Below are 16,261 nucleotides of genomic sequence, written 5' to 3'. Positions count from 1 at the left end.
AACAGTTCTCAGCCATGGAAAATAGGGGAAAGACGCAAAGGACTAACACTAAAGGTACAGAGCACACCTGTACTACAAGAAAGCTAAGGACAAAAATCACTGCATGTATAAAAATAATCAACTATTAGCTTGCTCAATTGTCCTCTGGACTTAAGCCGGTCAGTGTTCAACTGAGAACAAAAAGATAATAACTTTACAACTGTGTGTATAAAATATTGGAAATATATTGTAGGAAATGTGTCAACGGCACAGCACAGTTAGTTAGTACATCGGTTATTTTGGCTTTTGTTTGTTTTGCTTTCTGAAAAGAGAACCCCTTTGTAAAAGGTAAGTCTATTTTTCAACTTTTGGGCAGCTAGCTTTTATTTGAGAGTAAGGAATTAACTGTATTTACTAATTTTCTTCCTCATTTCTAGAACACAGATATTTTGATGGTAGATCATATTATGTATCCTATCCTATCCTATCCTATCCTATCCTATCCTATCCTATCCTATCCTATCCTATCCTATCCTATCCCCACTTGGTAAGTCTCTGTACACTCACACACATACGTGTAGAAACCCACTTTCCTGTTCAGCATCAGAGTTCAGCATTTACAGGTGTCCACTTACCTTTAGTAGTAGGTATTCTTCTGACTTCCTCTTGCTTTCACTGTAATAATCTTCGGATTTTGTTTGCCATGCATAGTTGTCATCTTTTTCTTTCACACATTCTTTCTTCCGGATTTCTCACCAAAGCCTGTAACCCAGAAAAGAGACGCTCCTTAATTTCTGTAGGCACGCAGGAAAGAACTAGAGTTCTCAAATCAGTGACACTTCTAATTTATTTCTAGTTTTCCCTTGGCTGGCTACGGTTTAATCACCGTTTTAGAAATTTACCTAACGAGATTTAAAATAGAGCTATCTTGACATACAAATGAAATTGAGGCTGTTCTCAACAACTAAGTGATTTGGCCTCTTACATAATGCATTTCATTGAATAGACAGTGTTACCGTCTCTGTAGAAGGAGATTCCACAGGGCTGAAAGTTATCTACAGTAGTTGTAAATTCAGGGTGACAAAAGTGGGAGAAATCAATAAAGCATCAGCCCAGAATCCATGTTACAGAATTACTGGAACCAGGATAGCACTCCCAAATCTCGTTTTTAACAGATGTCAGTTGTGGAGAGAATGAAGCACATGTCATGAATACTGATGAAATTTAGTGTGTGTCTTGCGCCCTAAGATGCTCATTTATATGTATTTGTCATTTTCTCTAGAAAAGAAAAGGAAACAGCTATCCCTCGGAAGCTCTCCTTAAGTCAGGAAGTGTGCTTCTTGTCAGCTGTGGGCCAAACTGTTTCACACCCAGGAGTGTGTAAAAAGTGGACAAGAAGGCGGAAGCAGCAGGTGTGGCATTCGCTGTTTTGCCGTGTGAGTGGATAAAACTCGACTTGTCCAACCATCCCGCACTGCACCTCCCCATTCCACCTGAGCCTCAGCTCTCCCTGGACATGGACACAGGCGTGAAGTGGAAGATGGCGGCCGGAAGCAGAAAGAATTCAGGACAATTTGTTCATCAGCACCTTTGCTCCTGTCTCCTTACTGATGCCATATGATACACCCATCTTTTCTAACAGGAACGAGATATTCCAGGGGCTCCACCACAATGAGAGCTGAGAGTTTCTTTTCTTTTCTTTTTAATGTTTATTTATTATATTGAGAGAAAGAGCATGAGTGCGGAAGGAGCGGAGAGAGGGTGACAGAGAATCTCTGCGCTGTCAGCAGAGAGCCTGATGCAGGGCTCGAATTCACAAACCATGAGCTCATGACCTGAGCCAGAACCAAGCGTTGGATGCTTAATGGACTGAGCCACCCAGGTACCCCAGCTGGGAGTTTCTTGTGGGCAATATTTGCAGTATCCTTTTAGGACAAAAATAGATTTTAGGAAACAAACTAATTTACTTATCTTTGAATCTTAAAGCCAGTAAGACCCTAATTTTATGTGAGGTGTGTTAAATTCAATATTAAAATGCTAACAAAAAAAATTAAATTTAAATAGTGGGATCTAATGTTGATAGAGTGTAGCCATGGGACTGCAGTAATGGTTTGGGTAGGATGAAATCAGAATGAAGACCTCTCACATCCAGCCATCTCCTTAGACCCCATGGCTTGCAGGGAAAATACTGGGTATAGAAGATACGAGAGGGATAGTGTAGTCCCAGCCCCCACTTTACGGTAAGATAACTGAGGCTTCGAGAGAGGGAAGGGGACCTGCAGGAGAACCACATGGAGAACTGGCACCGTCGTGACTCCGTACGTTTTCTGCTTTATCAAAACGTCTCACTACAACTTCCATGTGTCCACCAGGTTACATAAGTTCCTGGACTGGGGGTTAGACCTTGTAAATAGTGATATAACAAGCAGCCTGGATCACAGGGCAGAAGAGAGAGAAAGGCAATCATTTATTGAGTGCCCACCATAAGCCATTTAGTGCACAGGGCATAGCACTTACATTGCAGCTAATGCTTCTGGGAACTGTGAAAATCATATAGGAATCATTATCTTATGAAGATGAGGAAACTGAGTCACGGCAAGAGGATACTTTGTTTGAGGTGACACACAGCTAGTAAGTTCTTTGTTGTTTTTGTTTTTGTTTTTTTATTTTAATTCCCGTACAGTTAATATACAGTGTTGTAATAGTTTCAGGTGTATGATATAGTGATTCAACACTTCTATACATCACCTGGTGCTCATCACAAGTGCACTCCTTAACCTCCATCACCTATTTCACCCATCCCCCCCCCACCTACCTCCCTTCTGGTAACCATCGGTTTGTTCACTTTTATTAAGAGTCTGCTTCCGGCACCTGGGTGGCTCAGTCAGGTGAGCATCCGACTTCAGCTCAGGTCATGCTCTTACGGTTCGGTTCGTGAGTTCAGCCCCGCATCGGGCTCTGTACTGACAGCTTAGAGCCTGGAGCCTGCTTCCGATGATGTGTCTCCGTCTCTCTCTGCCCCTTTCCTGCTCACACTCTGTCTCTCTCTGCCTCTCAAAAATAAAGAAAACTAATAAAAAAAAAAAGAGCCTGCTTCTTAATTTGTCTCTCTTTTTTCCTTTGCTCATTTGTTTTGCTTCTTAAGTTCCACATATCAGTGAAATCCTATGGTATTTGTCTTTCTCTGACTGACTGATTTCTTTCTTCCTTTCTTTCTTTCTTTCTTTCTTTCTTTCTTTCTTTCTTTCTTTCTTTCTTTCTTTTTAAGCAGCAGGTAAAAGTTTATTAGAGTAAGATTGGAAAGGAAGAATAACAGGAAATCTCTCTTTACAGAGAGGGGACATTCGAAAGTGAATGACTTATTTCACTTAGCATTGTAATTTCTAGCTCCATCCATGTCACTGCAAATGGCGATATTTCATTCCTTTTTATAACTGGATAGTATTCCATTTTATATACACACGTACACACACCATGTCTTTATCCATTCATCTATTGATGGACACTTGGAATGCAAACTGGTGCTGCCATTCTGGAAAAACAGTGTGGAGTTTCATTAAAAAGTTAACAATAGAACTACCCTATGAGCCAGCAGTTGCACTACTGGGTATTTACCCCAAAATACAAAAACACTAATTCCAAGGGATACATGCACCCTTATGTTTATAGCAACCTTATCTACAATAGCTAGTAAGTTCTTTGGTTCCATGGCCCAATATACTCTGACTTCCTACCTGTAATGAGCAGCAACTGTAAACCCAGGAAATATGCATCTATTTGAAAACTCCAGATCCCAAGAATAGAAACGGAATGGATAGTGTTTTAAAGAAGACTAAAGAAGAGAACAGAGGAAACATAAGTTAAAAGCACTATGGGAGTATATTCAACAATTCAACTCTTAATGTGTAGGAGGGAAATGTCTTAAGATCTTTGAATATACCAAATATGCAAATGCAATTAGAACATATCATGTAACTTCACCCATAAAATTCAGGGAAGGATACTTGTCATATTAAGAACCTACAGGTGAGCAAATAAGTTCAAGGTCTCAGTGAGTTAGGATGCCTGAGATATGATCACCTCTTTGCTTAGGCTGTCATAACAAATGCCATATACTGAGTGGTTTGAACAGCCTTCACAGTTCTAGAGGCTGGAAGTCCAAGGTCAAGGTGGCAACAAGGTTTGGTTTCTCCTGAGGTGCATGTATCTTTTTGAATTAGTATTTTTATTTTCTTTGGGTATACACCTACCAGTGGAATTACCGGATCATATGGTAATTCTATTTTTAATATTTTGAGGGACGTCCATACTGTTTTCCACAGTGGTTATACCAGTTTGCCTTCCCATCAACAGTGCACGAAGGTTCCTTTTTCTCCACATTCTTGCCAACACTTGTTGTTTCTCATGTTGTTGATTTTAGCCATTCTTACAGGTGTATGGTGATATCTCACTGTGGTTTTGCTTTGTATTTTTCTGACGATTAGTGACGTTGAGCATCTTTTCACAAGTTCGTTGGCCATCTGTATATCATCTTTGGAAAAATGTTTATCATGTCTTCTGCCCATTTTTAAATTGGATCATTTGTTTTTTGTGTGTTGGGTTGTAGAAATTCTTGGTATAATTTAGATATTAATTCCTTATTGGATACATCACTTGCAAATATCTCCCCCCATTCAGCAGGTTGTCTTTTCGTTTTGTTGCTGGTTTCCTTTCCTGTGCAAAAGCTTTTTATTTTGGGGTAGTCCCAACAGTTTAACTTGCTTTTATTTCCCTTACCAAAGGAAACATCTAGAAAAATGTCTCTATGGCTGATGTCAAAGAGATCGCTGCCTATGTTTTCTTCTAGGAATTTTATGGTTTCAGGGGTCACATTTAGGCTTTGGTCCATTTTATTGTTATGTGTGGTATAAGACAGTGGTCCAGTTTCATTCTTTTGCATGTAGCTGTCCACTTTTCCCAATGCCATTTGTTGAAAAGAAGGTCTTTTTCCCATTGGATATTATTGCCTCCTCTGTCATAGATTAATCGGCCATATAATCATGGGTTTATTTCTGGGCTTTCTATTCTGTTCCATTGATCCACGTGTCTATTTTTGTGCCAGTACCATACTGTTTTGATTACAACAGCTTTGTAGTGTATCTTGACATACGGGATTGTGACACCTCCAGTTTTGTTCTTCTTTTCGAAGATTGCTGTAAAGGTCTCATTTTCACTTAATTACCTCTTCGAAGGCTTTCTCTCCAAATATAGTGACATTCTGAAGTATCGGGGGGTCAGAGCCTCAACATATGAATCTTAGGACACAATTTAGTCCATACTGCCCACTCAGTAACTATTTCTGTTGCCACAGCAGTGCAAAGCCAGGTACTAGAAAAACAACAAACCTGCTACATGCCATCAACATTCAGCGTCACCCATAAAGATTCGAAGCCCTCTACTATTTGAATTCAGGCCCCTAAGGGTCTATTACAGGTTTTAAATTTTAATATAAATTTTTTTTTCAACATTTATTTATTTTTGCGACAGAGAGAGGCAGAGCATGAACGGGGGAGGGGCAGAGAGAGAGGGAGACACAGAATCGGAAACAGGCTCCAGGCTCTGAGCCATCAGCCCAGAGCCCGACGCGGGGCTCGAACTCCCGGACCGCGAGATCGTGACCTGGCTGAAGTCGGACGCTTAACCGACTGCGCCACCCAGGCGCCCCTAAATTTTAAAAAATAAAGGTGGGAAAGGTCATGATTCAACAACCTTTGGTCACAACGGTCTAAACCAGGGGTCAGAAAAGTATCGCCTGCAAATTAAATCCAGCCTGCTGACTGTTTCTGCAGGTAAAGTTTTTTGGCACGCAGTCACATCCAGTCATTTAAAGATTGCCTCTGGTCGCTCCGGAGCTACAATTACACAGCTGAATAGCTGTGCCGGAGACCCAAGACCAAAAGTATTTACTATCTGGCCTTTGACAGAGATAGTTTGCCAACTCCTGCTTTAATCTATGGTAGTCAGAGTTTTTGTTTTTTGTTTTTTTTTTTATTGTAGGACTTTTCAGGGTCTGGAAAATATATGCTTCAAACTTCAAGGGGAGGATATACAGTAAAACTGCATCTTGCATTGGAAGTAATTTCTAAAGTTAGTTCAAACTGAAAACTGTGAATGATCAGAACGAACACTGGGAATCCCTTAGGGAAAGTGCCACACCATACAGTCTACCATCGCACGTCATCATCAACATGGCCAGGTTTTCCTTCACAGTTGCAACAGATAAAATTGCTTTTGAGCACCACATGAAAGAGTTGGCTTTCTTTACGGGCCCCTGTATAAAAACATGCCTACGAATCGCCCTCGGCATGGTAAGACGCTTGAAGACACTGAGAACTGCCAGGAGGGTCAGGATACCAACTCACACTAACGTCTTCAATTTGCCAAAGTTAAATATGCACTCGCTGTGACTTTGCAGGAGGTGGTTGTTGTCGTTGTTGTTTGCACTGTTTCCCAATTTAACCTCTCCCATCTCATGCCCCCAAGCCCCCAGTGCCAGAAGCTTATAATAGGACCTGTGTTTCATGGCATGCATTTAAAGAAATGCAGAAATACTAAAATACATGGGTATTAGGGACCAATCAACTGAACAGAAGACATGTATGAGGCTTTCTTAACACTAATTATAAAAGAAGTGTAGGACAAAGCCGCAATAAGACACCACTTAATACCCATTAGGTGGGATATTTTTTTTTAAGTGAAAAATAACAAATGTTGGTGAAAATGAGGAGAAGTTAGAACGCATTGCAGATGGGGATGTAAAATGGTGCAGCCTTTGTAGAAAATGATTTGAAAGCTCCTTAAAAAATTAAACATAAAATTACCACAAGATACAAGAATTCTGCGTCTGGGTACATACCCCAAAGAACTGAAAGCAGACGGTTGTGCACCTGTTCATAGCTGCATTATATGTTATATTGTTCACAGTAGCCCAAAGGCAGGAATAATCCAAGTGTCCACTGACAAGATAAATGGATAAACAAAACGTGGTATATACATACAATGGAGCAGTATCCATTTTTAAACAGAATGGAATCCTGATACATGCTACATTGTGGATGAATTTTAAAAACACTATGGTAACTGGAATGAACCAGATGCAATAGGACAAATATTGTATGATTTCACTTGCATGCGGTGCCTCGAGTAGTCAAATTCATACAGATGGAGAGTAGAACAGAGGTTATCAGAGCATAGGGGACTGAGGAATGGAAGTGATTGTTTAATGGGCGCAGAGTTTCAATTTGGAGTGATGGAAAAGGTTCTGGAGACCCATGGCCATGAAGGTTTTACAACACTGTGAATGTACTTAACGCTGCTGAACTGCATATTTAAAAATAGTCGGAAGGGTAAACTTTTTTTTTTAAGCTTGAGAGAGGAAAGAGCACAAACAAGGGAAGGGCAGAGAGACACAGACAGAGAGAGAATCCCAAGCAGGCTCCACACTGTCAGTGCAGAGCCCGTAACAGGGCTCCATCCCACAAACCGTGAGATCATGACCTGAGCCAAAACCAAGCGTCGGACACTTAACCAACTGAGCCACCCAGGTGACCCTAGAATGGTAAGATTTACATTATGTATATTTTACCACAATAAAAAATGCTCCAGAAAAAAAATTTAAAAAAATGTAGGAGCGTAATTGCAGGGATGGGGATAGAGAGGGCTTAAATTGTTTATACAGAATGTCTCATTCTGCTAAAAAAAAAAAAAAAAAAAAAAAAAAAAGGCAGCCAACAAATCTTTGGCCTGCGTAGGTGACAACATCATAGCTTGGAAGACAGAGGAAGCAATAAAGGGAAGTGTTATTCCAGAAAGACCTTTAGGTGATAGAGAAATGAAGCAGAAAAGTGGTCACGTGCCCTTGGAGTTCAAAGTAGTATTGGCAGGGATGCTCGGGTCCTCACTTGGCTCCTCCCGAGCCCGAGTCTTCTTCCAGCACAGCCTCACTGCCCCCTTGTCCCCATGCTCACTCCCATGCTCACCCTTCCATTCGCCCCATCCACTGTCCACTCAGCAGCCTGAGTGCTGGCGAAAATACAGTATTACGCAAAGGATGATGTGACAAACTCCTGTCCGCGTCACTGTGCCGTCACTCAAAATGAACTAATGTTGTTCTTCGCATTCATTAACTCTTTTGAGAAACAGAACCACATGGAACTTAAACCCCTCCAGTTCACACATGGATATGCCTGTGTGTGTGTGTGTGTGTGTGTGTGTGTGTGTGTGTGTGTGTCCAAAACAACATATCCTACAGTAGTGTAGGTTTTACAGTTTTTATAAAGTATAGCATGCTGTATATTACACTGTACTCCACATTGTTTTTGAGACATCTTCATTTTGGTCCATACAGATCTAGGTCATTGACTGTTGTATGGCACTCTATAACACAACCATACCATAGTTTAATTCTCCTTTTCTGGACTGATGGCTATTGGGTGGGGTCCAATCATGACAAAGGATGCTCCGATGGACACCCTTCACAATCCTCCTCTAGAGTCCAGATCCCTCTGTTCAGTGGCAGAGGCTGTCCCGGCCCATTAGTATTGTGACAGCCCTATGTATACCTGCAGGACTTTGTCCTGGTTAAGTCCAGCTCTCCTGGGGGCATCTGAAAATGGGAGAGAGCTCTTTTGTGAATTGGGGGTGGAGGAGAGCAGGGATGCTAAATTTCTACAGTGCATGAAAGTCTCGAGGGACAGAGACTTGCCCCTCACAAAAATACCAAGTGCCCCTCCTTGGAGAAACAATGTTGCTAACTTTCTGTCTGCAGGAAAATCTGTTGTGGAATATGTGCATTCTCAAATGCAACTGGGGGATGACAATTTATTCTCCAAGTGCTGTTTATCTCAATTCCTGGCCAAGTTTTACTTGTCTAATTCAACCTTTTGAATTTCTGCTACTCCGACAGGCATAAAATGCTATCCTGGGGGGCGCCTGGGTGGCGCAGTCGGTTAAGCGTCCGACTTCGGCCAGGTCACGATCTCGCGGTCTGTGAGTTCGAGCCCCGCGTCGGGCTCTGGGCTGATGGCTCGGAGCCTGGAGCCTGTTTCCGATTCTGTGTCTCCCTCTCTCTCTGCCCCTCCCCCGTTCATGCTCTGTCTCTCTCTCTCTGTCCCAAATAAATAAATAAACGTTGAAAAAAAAAAATGCTATCCTGGGATTTTAAACTGGCGTTTCTTGCTTTTATCAGTGATGTGGAAAGCCTTTTCACATTTTTATTACTCATTCATGTCTTCCCCTCAAGACACGGACTGTTAGTAAGTGGCCCATTTTTCCTACTGGGTAGTTTGACTCTTCCTTATTGATTTACAGGAATTTGCTAGAGATTCTAGAAACCTGGCTTTTGTCAGTTATTTCAGGTTGCAAATATCTTCTATTGGTTTGTCACTTGCCTTTTAATTTTATGGCATTATTTTGTGCAGAAGTTATACATTTTGACATAGTGAAATCCATCAACTTCATCATTCTTGAGTGGTTTTGTGTCTCTAGCTTACAAAATCTATGTTATCCTAACGGTATAAAGATACCTTCTTTTTATCTACCTACAGGTTTTGAACTTTTACATTTTATACTTAGGTTTTCAATTCACCTCAATTTATTTTTGTACAAAGTGTAAATCTGGAAGTTTATTATTCCATAAGGAGAAATAACTTACTTCTGATACTCATTTACTTCTGATATTCTATGTTTTCCATTCTGAATTTCAATGCTTCCTGTGTCTATAGGGTCTACAGGGAAGGGTCTATATTTGTTCAGTCTCTATTCTGTCCCACTGACCTATTTTTCAATACCCCTATACCTATAACATAATGTCTTAATTACTATGGTTTTATAAATATTTTGATAATTAGGGGAAACATTCCTTCCTTCTTCTTCTTTTGCAAACCTCCCTTATTACGTTCTTGAATTTTTTTTATTTATTATTTTTTAAAAAATTGTAATGCTTACTTATTTTTTGGGGGGCAGGGGCAGAGAGAGGGAGACAGAATCCAAAGCAGGTTCCAGGCCCTTAGCTACCAGCACAGAGGCTGACATGGGGCTTTAACTCACGAACCATGAGATCATGACCTGAGCCGAAGTTGGTTACTTAACTGACTGAGCCACCCAGGTGCCCCAAATTCTTGCATTTTTACATTTCCATTCAATTTTAGAATGCTGTTGGGATTTTGTTCAGAACCTCAATGAATTTATAAATCCTTTCTTCGGTAAAAATCAGCATTTTATAATATTGGTCTTTCCTTTCCATGTATATGGTATATCCTACCATTTCTTTAGTTCTTTTGTGGTTCCCAGTAACTTTCTCCTGAAGTAGTTGCACATTTTCTTAAAACTGGACTCCCAGTTTCTATATAATTTTGAGTGCTGAAGTGGTTTTTTTAAAAAAAAAAAACAACAACTCAAATCTCATGATATCAACTGTCCTTCCCTGAATGTAGGTCTCCTGAGGCTTTCTATTACACTTAAAATAGAATCCAAACTGCTTACTGTGGCATGATTACAGTATGTGGCTTGGCACTGTCTTCCTCTTGAACTTTAACTTGAATCTTGTGTTAGCCATGCCAGTTTTCTTTATACATGCCAAATATATCAAGCTAATTTCTCCTCAGGACCTTGTCCTTGCAGCCTCCTTTTATGGAAACTTGTTCCCCAGATATGCACATGGCTGGTTTCTTCTTGCCACTAAGGCCTCAGCTCAGATGTCACCTCTCACGCTGTCCCTTCCCACTAGACAATAGCCCTTCAATCATTCATAATGGCATAGCTCCTTTATTTCTTCACAGCTCTTGTCACCATTTAAAATTATCTTGTTTAACTCTACTGGTGTTTCTCCATAATAGACTGTGAGCTCTACATAATTGGGACTCTGCTGTCTTATTCCCTCCCATGTCCTCAGCACCTCAAATGGTTTCTGGTACACACAAAGTAGTCAATGAATAGGTATTGAATAAATAAGTGAGTGAATAAATGAACGAACTTGGATTTCACCTTGTCCCCTGGTTGATCCTTCTATGTCCTCTTATATCAGCGAAGTGTTCCCTTTCTCCCACTGGCCACATACTAGCAAATAAATAATAATTTGCAGACATTTCTAGTCTCTCAAAGAAATAGCTTGACCATAGGCATACTTATAAAGGGAATTCCAAACACATCTGTATTCTGAAAACCAGGTTTCTAGCTTATATGGAACAGAGAAGCCTTCATTCTCCCATTCACCCTATTTCTACTCCCAAGAGATAACCATCGACAGTTTCTTTGTGTGGAGTCAGAAACTTTTTACCCATTTACTTGTATGTATGTATGTATCTAGCTATCGTCTATCTATCACAGGTTAGAGAATTTGAATGACTCAATATGGGAAGTTTTATTCTTATTGACAAAGTATTATTTTTCAGTGGATCTGAGTTTGTTAAAAAAGCAGATTCCTACTCCCACCTCTAGAGGTTCTGACTTCACAAACCAGGGGTGGGTCCCAGAAATCTTCATTTTCGACAAGCATCCTAGATAATTCTGATGCAGGTGGCTCAAAAACCACTCTTTGGGAAATGCTCCCCAAGTCAAGGCCATTTAACACCATCCTTATTTAAGACCATGCATCCTCCTGAACACTAGGGGGCAGATGGAGCCACGTGCATGCCCAGTGTTAAGATGTCACAACCCCTTTGCTCAGAAAGAGGGTGTGGCAGATACTGAGCCTCCATTAAGACCCCAAGAATCTAGACTGCTTGTGAAGCCACATCAGCAATCAGGAAAACAGCTCAAAACTGAGAAAACCTGGGTTCTAAACTCCACACTGCCCCGCACCTCAGTTTCTTCACGTGCAAAATGAGAAGTTGGACCAGATAATCCAACAAGCCCCTTTCCACACTAACATTTTATGAGAAACTTTAACATCACATGGATTTCTTTGTGATTGGGCTATGGCTGATTTTGATCCTGTACCTTCCAAATTTTCTAGGACGGGCTTAGGTTATTTTTATAATGCAAAAGAAAATAATCCAAAACATTTAAAAAGATTTTTCTCATCGTTACTCCAACAGCATTTTCACAAACTGAGATGCTTCTGTTTCAGTGCTAACGTTCACTACTCTCCATGAATACAGAGAAACAACAAAATCTCAACGCGCCTAGGTCAAGGCAATTTAATGCCATTCTTGCTTGTTTGAAGCAAATTTAAAATTTGCTCAATAGGCAAAATTGAACCTGTGACTCTATGCAAGATGGTAAACATGGAAACGAAACAGCCCAAGATTCAATCTCAGCCCAAATCTCATACTACATGGAGAAATGAGCAATATTTAAATATTTAATAATACCCTGTAATTTTTATAGACTCCTGGGCTTCCGAGTTTCTGACAAAGTAATCCCCGAGCCATAATTAACAAAAAAAAGGCAACCTTCCTAAAAGTTTTCCAGAGCACAAGTAAACTCCTCAAAGTACTTCCTTGGCAGTGAGTGTGTTGGGAATAGTGGCATACCAGCAGTAAACAAGAGCTAGAGTTTGGATATTGCTCTGAACTGATGATGGATGTTGACTGAAATGGCTTTTAGGAAAAGAAGGTTGTGATTAGAAAATCATGACATTTCCAGCACTCATTTATTAGCATGTCTGGAAAATCACAGATGAGAGATAACAGAGTCTTTGCAACCTGAGTTCCATTCACAGGATGTTTACAAATAATTAACTGCTATTCAATCTTCAGAGTCATTTGGTCAGTGTCCTAAAGGCAAAGCAAGGATACAGACACCATAACCAATCACTGTAGGTGGTCTCCTAATAAAGACTTCCATTAGCTACTAGTTGCTCAGACCATCAAACTATGGATGCTTTCCCTACCACTTCCCATTGCTCCAACCCTCGCAGCACTACCACTATGGTCCGCCCCTCAATTTGTTCCTATCTCCTTATTTCTAATGCCACCAGTCCAGTCCAAGCCACAATCATCTTTCCCTTAGACTATTTCAACAGTCTTCTTATTAATTTCCCCACTTGACCCAAGACAATCCCTTCTTCACGTAGTGGCCATATTTACACATCAGATAATTTTTCCCCCTGCTTAAAGCCCTTCAATAACTTCTCATTATTATTATTTTTTTGAGAGAGGGTGCAAGTTGGTGGGATGCAGAGAGAGATAGAGAGGGAGAGAGAGACAGAAGTGGGGCTCCCCCAAAGCAAGGCTCAAACTCACTCAAAGCGGAAATCCTGCTCACCCAAAGTGGGGCTTGAGTACACGGATGTGGGACTAAAACTCATGAACGGTGAGATCATGACCTGAGCCAAGTCGGATGCTTAATGACTGAGCCACCAAGGTGCCCCGATATCTTCTCATGTTCATGGAATAAAACTTAAGTTTTATCTGCTCTCCACCTCTGAAGCGTCATTTCACGACAGACCTTCTTCCACCCTTGATACGTCCCACATTTGCTTCCTTTTCCTTCCTTACTTTGCCGAGCTCATTCTCACTTACTGTCCTCACTGCTCAGATTACTGTTTCTCTAGACTGTCACACAGCTGGTTCCACCTCATCTTCCCAACTCAACATGCAGGATCTTCCCTGACCACTATATCCTGTATGGTACCAACCTGCATTTGTGTTATTCTCTACCCTTGCGTATTTCCCGTACGATCCTGAAATTCCATTGTTTACTTGATGGCTACCCACCCCTCCACTAGAACGTAAGCTCCCGGAGGAGACCGACCTTGCTTGTCCTATTCACTGCTGAACCCCCAGAGTCCAGGACAATGCACACAGTACTCAATGACTTTTTGTCAATGGGGCACCTGGGTGGCTCATTCGGTTGAGTGTCCGACTTTGGCTCAGCTCATGATCTCACGGTCCACGGGTCTGAGCCCTGCGTCGGACTCTGTGCTGACAGCTCAGAGCCTGGAGCCTATTTCAGATTCTGTGTCTCCCTCTTTCTCTCTCCTCCCCTGCTCACGCTCTCTCTCTTCTCAAAAATAAACAAATGTTAAAAAAAATTTTTTTAAATGACTTTCTGTCAAATGAATGTATGTGTTGTTTTAGATTCAAGCAGGATCCAACTTTTCAGTGCTCCCTGTCCATTCAGAATCAAAACGCAATTACTTGCCCATGCTACAAGTTGTTAATGTGCAGAAGAGACCTATGCTTCTCCAAGAACATCCTCATCGTTACCCCACAATTAGGTTAGAGCCTCCAACTTAGAGCTCATTGCTCTGAAAGCAGAGAATTCTTGGGAGATGTCAGATGAAGCTTAAAACCTCGTTGACAAGCTGACTCGTACAGTGTATCTTGACTTAGAGGAATGATTGTGTAGCTTGTCAACGCTGGAAGTGAAGGGTTTACGGTGTGAGTGGGTGGATCACTGTGTCACATGGCCTGAGGCAGGTGGATATTTTTAAAATGCTAAGGAAATCTGCTAGGATAGTCTGTACACTAGCCAGGCATTCAATCGGGCGGGGGGGGGGGGAGCTCATTTGGGGCCCAGATAAGAGGTTCAACTAATTTTACATGCGCCCCATACCAAGGTAATTTCACTCTGACTGGCAGAGTGAACTACGGAGGGTTAGCAACAGGCAATTTTCTGCACAGTATCATGATTTATAAATCATTTCTACCAGTTTGTCATCTCTTTTGTTTCTTGAGGCAATTCTAAAGGTTGGTCAAATACTTGTTACACCGATTTTATTGTATGTGTGTGTATCAGACTCCATCTCACAATGAGTAAATACTGAAACTTGATTTGGCATCAAAATCTTGGAAGATCAGTGTTTAGGGAGTATACTCATAAACCAACGAAAGATACTGCAAAAGGCATTTTATTATTTTTTATTTTTCAAAGTTTATTTATTTGAGAGAGAGAGTGTGCATGCACACGTGAGTGGGGGAGGGGCAGAGAGGGAGAGAGAGAATCAGAAACAGGCCCTGCACTCAGCACAGAGCCCGACGTGGGGCTCAATCCCACGAACCCAGAGACCATGACCTCAGCGGAAACCAAGAGTCAGACGCTCAACCGACTGAACCACCCAGGTGCCCCAAAAGGCATTTTAAAAACCAACTTTAGGGGCGCCTGGGTGGCTCAGTCGGTTGAGCGTCCGACTTCCGCTCAGGTCATGATCTCACGGTCCGGGAGTTCGAGCCCCGTGTGGGGCTCTGTGCTGACAGCTCAGAGCCTGGAGCCTGCTTCGGATTCTGCGTCTCCCTCTCTCTCTGACCCTCCCCCGTTCATGCTCTGTCTCTGTCTCAAAAATAAATAAAAAAAACATTAAAAAAAATTTTTTTTAAATCAACTTTACTGAGGTATAATTTACATACAATAAAATATTCCCACTTTAAGTGTTCAGTTCATCAGATGCTGACATATATTCACTTCTGTACTTATCAGCACAACCAAGACATAGAACATTTCTATCTCCTGAAAAGTTCCATTATGGTCCTGTGTACGATATCCTCCCTCTTACTTCCTACCTCTGCCCCAGGCAACCACTGCTCTTCTTTCTGTCACTAGATATTAGTGTGCTTTTTCTAGAATTTCATAGGAGTTGAATCCTATAGTCTAAATTTTGCGTGCTTGGCTCCTTTCGCTCAGCATGATATCTCTGAGCTACATCCATATTGTTGCACATACTCATAGTTTGTTCTTCCTTTAAATTATTTTGTTTTATTTTACGGTATTCTATCGTATGGCTAGACCCCAAACGGTTTATCCATTTACCTGCTGATGGGTATTTGGATTGTTTCCAGTTTAGAGCTACAAAAAAGGCAACCGTATCGACACTCCAGGGCAAACCTTTGCATGGACATATATTTTCATTTCTTTCCTGTAATACCTTGGAGTGGACTGGCTGGGTCTTCTAATAAGGGCATTTTCAATTTTAGCAAAACTGAAAAGTGTGTTCTAAATGGCTTTGCCACTTTAAATCCCACCAGCAGTGTGTGAGAGTTCCAGTTGCTCCACGTCCTCACCCACACTCGGTATTGTCAGTCTTTTAATTTTAGCCACTTTAATAGGTATTTGCTGGTATCTCATTGCGTTTTGAATTTGCATTTCCTTGAGGCTAATAATATCGAGCATCTTCTCACATGCTTATTGCCCATTTGTATAACTTACACAAAATACAATTTGAAAGATAAGAAATATAAGTACTTCTATCTCTTATGTGCAAGAACTTGCCTTATTTTAGAAGCAGTTTTGAAAAACGCAACCTGAAGAGGATATATATAAAATATTCAGACTATAAAGTTAAAATATATTTAGAGGACACATT

At 41.1% G+C, this 16,261-nt stretch overlaps 2 protein-coding genes across 38 annotated transcripts in view; one reads left to right on the top strand and one right to left on the bottom strand.

Moving 5' to 3' along the window:
• LOC147571616 (uncharacterized) overlaps nt 1-16,261 on the bottom strand; it is a 624,145-nt gene that overhangs the window by 90,923 nt on the left and 516,961 nt on the right. For 10 of the 36 annotated variants that reach the window (XR_015247225.1, XR_015247236.1, XR_015247235.1 and 7 more), the window contains one exon: nt 615-741. The exons of the other annotated variants lie outside the window; for them this stretch is intronic. The gene's annotated coding sequence lies outside the window, so the exon portion shown is untranslated. The remainder of the gene's footprint in view (nt 1-614; nt 742-16,261) is intronic. 36 annotated transcript variants of the gene reach the window in all.
• LOC147571620 (uncharacterized) overlaps nt 1-16,261 on the top strand; it is a 382,686-nt gene that overhangs the window by 128,765 nt on the left and 237,660 nt on the right. The window lies entirely within an intron of this gene.

This window comes from Puma concolor, unplaced genomic scaffold (genome assembly GCF_028749965.1).
Source record: "Puma concolor isolate L17-30 unplaced genomic scaffold, mPumCon1.1.hap2 unalloc_scaffold_14, whole genome shotgun sequence".
Taxonomy (NCBI): Eukaryota; Metazoa; Chordata; class Mammalia; order Carnivora; family Felidae; genus Puma; species Puma concolor.
Note: the sequence above shows the minus strand (reverse complement) of the source record. Positions and strands in the feature narration are given on the sequence as shown.